The sequence below is a fragment of the Geospiza fortis genome, unplaced genomic scaffold (genome assembly GCF_000277835.1).
Source record: "Geospiza fortis unplaced genomic scaffold, GeoFor_1.0 scaffold96, whole genome shotgun sequence".
NCBI lineage: Eukaryota > Metazoa > Chordata > Aves > Passeriformes > Thraupidae > Geospiza > Geospiza fortis.
In genome coordinates, this window is record NW_005054454.1 from 1,534,866 (window position 1) to 1,538,605 (window position 3,740).

A 3,740-nucleotide genomic window follows, 5' to 3' on the forward strand; every position below is an offset into this window, starting at 1 on the left:
AGGAATGTCTGGCTTTGACATCCTGCCACGTGCACGTGGTACCTGCTGGGTCCCAGAGGTTTCTGCTGCACATCCAAAGGGATTCCCAGGCAGGAATGGAGATGGAGAAAAGGCTGAAAGGCATTAAATTGTACCAGGGGAGGTTCATTGCCATAAAACCCCACCAAATCCAAGGCTTGAACAGAATCCTAAAAACTCCTGGATTTGTCCATGCGTACAGAGTAGCATGGAACTGTTTAGGTTGGAAAAGCCCTTTAAGATCATCAACAATTTCTTAATAAATACCAGCCAGGTTGAGGGGGAAAAAAACCAAACCAAAACAAACAAAAAACCACAACCAACCAAAAACAAACAAACAAAGAAAGCGAGCAAACAAAAAAAAAAATACCCAAAACCCAAAAATCTTTGGAAGGGTTAAGTTCTCCCTTTGCCTCTCCCTGCCCTATTTCAGAGCACAAAGCAAACCCTGTTAAAGCTGGGGAAGAAAGATCTCCTGGAAGCAGCTCTGTCATCTGCCAGATGATTTGTGGCTTCCTCCAGGACATCTGGGATTGGCCGTGGAGAGAGACAGGCCACGGTGACTCACTGGGCTTGAGAGGACAAGAAAACATTGTCCTCCCTCCTTTTTTTCTGCTTTGCAGAGGCTGGGTAATATTTGGATAAACTTGAGTCAGCTGCCCAAATTGTGCAGAGATATCTCCTCTCCGAGAGGCACCGATGGGCTGTGTGGGGTGGCAGCAGGGGAGGTGACAGCAGGGCTGCAGGCTGAAGCACCTGAGATCCCTCAGAGGGCTCCAGGCTGTGGGTGCCTTGGTTTGAAAAGCCAGGTGTTTGTAAAGGAAGGCAGGAGCCTCCCTTGAAATGAAAAAATGCAAATTATTATAGGCTGAGTTATTATGATTTTGAAATTAAGGGGGAAAAGATACGGGAGTAGGAATAAGAGTTCTTTAATAGGAAAATTAAAAATACAAATGCAATAGTACAAACAGAAAACAAACCACTGCCAGAGTCAGAGCATGCCCTGCCCCCTGTGTGTCAGGGGGTGGCACAGCCCCATCCCATGGGGGCTCAGCCCTCCTGCAGTGCCAGCTGTGCTGCTGCTGGAGCAGGGATCCTGCACAAGGGGGGAGTTTTCCTCTGCAGCTCCAGGGCTGCTGCAGATGGGCCTGGGCTCCCTCTGGCAATGCAGGGCAGCAGAAAGCTGCTCCTCTGGCAATGCAGGGGGCAAAGGCTGCTGTGCTGTGCCAGGCTCAGATTGGATCCAGGTAGGAATGCTTGGCTCCTCCCCTGGGCGCAGCATCTCCCCATGGGATGCTGGAATTGGATCAGCCCTGCAGGGACACTCAGTGGCCATGGACAGCAGAGATCTCCTGGAGGGAGGGTTGGCTGTGGGAGAGAGAAAGAACAAACTGCCCCATGGACAGCAGAGAGCTGCCCCAGCTCTGACAGATGGGGATAAAACACACAGCCCCAGCTAAATCTTGCATTTCCAACCCAGGGCAGTTGGTGAAGCCTTGCACACACCAGAATATCCTCAGGGGTACTGAAATCAAGGCGTGCCCCTCCTGCCAATGGAAGGAGTAGGAATTATGCAGATTCCCAATGTCATTTCCAAAATAAATGACTTTTTTTTTTAACACTGGGATCCCAGCCAAAGCCTAGCTTTACAAAAAATTTAAGTTTAATAATAAAATTAAATCGTTTAGTCCAGTAAAACTAATTTTAGTCCAGAACATTAAATTTTCTATAAAGATTTATTCAAAATATTGAAATAGGAGAAAGAAAAGGGCATAGAAGGACTGGGTGTAAAGCAGGGAAGGAGAGAGTGAGGGCAGCTCAGTAGGAAATTGAGTTTCCAGTTCATCCTCGCTGTTGTCTGGAGGATTCCCCACTTGTGCTGTGAGTGAAACTCTGTCAAACTGGGTAGTTTCACCTCGTGAGGATCTGTGAGAACACTTTCTCTGGCTCTGATCAATCTGGGAATTTCTGTTTCCAACCTGTAGTTTTTATTTTGAGTTTCTGATTCCAGTGAACCCCCGGGCAGTCCAAGATGGGCTTGGCTTTTTTTTTTTCTTCATTTGCCTCATGAATATTTTGTCTTGCAGGATGTTTTCTGTCATCTGCTTTCGTGCTGAAGCTGTGATTTTGAAAGCCCAGGAGCTGCATTTGGGTTGGGTTTTGTCTGCAGGTTGAAAGGTTTATGTCTTACAAGTCTTTCTGAGAAAGCACTGGAAGGAAACCTGAAAACTGTCAGGTTTTATGAGATCTGCTATAAACATTTCAAGCTGCTGTATTTAGGGCAAGCCCTGCCACCCTCATCAAATCAGGAGCTCTGAGCCAGCCCTTCCAGTGGCTTTTTGTGGTGTTTAAAAGGGAAAGGAGAGCTTGGGAATTCCCTGGGAGGTTCAGGGTGAAGCACAATGTGGGGCTGTGTGTCCTGTGTGACAAATGTCTGGGACCTTCAGAGCCCCAGCACCACCTGCAGCTCTCAGATGTTCATTTTTTTGTGGTGGTTTTTATGGAATTCACCTCCGCTGTGACAGCCAGACCTGGGCTCAGAGAATCCTGAAATTATCAGGGTCTGAAGAGATTTTCAGGATCACCCACTCCTTCCATCAACAGCATCACCCCAAACTGTGACCCCAAGGGCCACATCCAGACTCCCCCTGAACATTCCCAGAGAATTCCCAGCCCTTCCAGTGGCTTTTTGTGGTGTTTAAAAGGGAAAGGAGAGCTTGGGAATTCCCTGGCAGGTTCAGGGTGAAGCAGCACGTGGGGCTGTGTGTCCTGTGTGACAAATGTCTGGGGCCTTCAGAGCCCCAGCACCACCTGCAGCTCTCACAAGTTCATTTTTTCCTGGTTCATTTTTTCAGCTCTCACAAGTTCATTTTTTACCTGGTTTTATGGAATTCACCTCCGCTGTGACACAGCCAGGCTCAGAGATCCATAGAATCCTGGAATTATCAGGGTAGGAAGAGATCTTCAGGATCACCCACTCCCACCATCAACAGCTTCACACCAAGGGCCACATCCAAACTCCTCCTGAGCACTCCCAGAGAATTCCCAGCCCTCACATCCCTCTCCCCTCCTGTGGTGCAGAGTGGTGCAGAACAATGAGGTCCCCCTGAACCTCCTCCTCTCCAGACTGACCAGTTGGTGGCCACTTTGTCCCTGTCTGAGGGGATCCAGGATTTTATCCCAAGAATTGGCTCTAGGACAGATTGTCTTCCCCCCAAAGAAAAGGGAAGTGTGGCTGCAGGAATGGTTTCGAAGCAGTGCTACCTTAAATCTGTCCTGGCTGTAGAAAATCAGCAGTGGCAGCCCTGGGGTTCATCTCCTGCCCTCAGTCAGCACCACAGCTCATCCTGACACCTGCCAGGGGGGCTCCCCTCACGTCCAGAAGGACATTGAGGGGCTGGAGAGTGCCCAGAGATGGGAAAAGGAGCTGGAAAACCCATTCTGGGAGGAGCAGCTGAGGGAGATGGTGGGGCTGAGCCTGGAGAAAAGGGGCTCAGGGGGAGCTCATTGCAGGAGGGGCAGCGAGGGAGGGTTGGTGAAAGTGAAAAAATGAGAGGAAATGGCCTCAAATGGCACCAGGGCAGGCTCAGGTTGGAGATTGGCACAGAAAATTTCCCTGGCAGAGTGGTCAGGCCTTGGGCTGAGCTGCCCAGGGAGGTTTGGAGTCCCTGGAATTGTCCCAGAGCAGTCTGGATGTGGCCTTGGGGACAGGGATTGGGGTG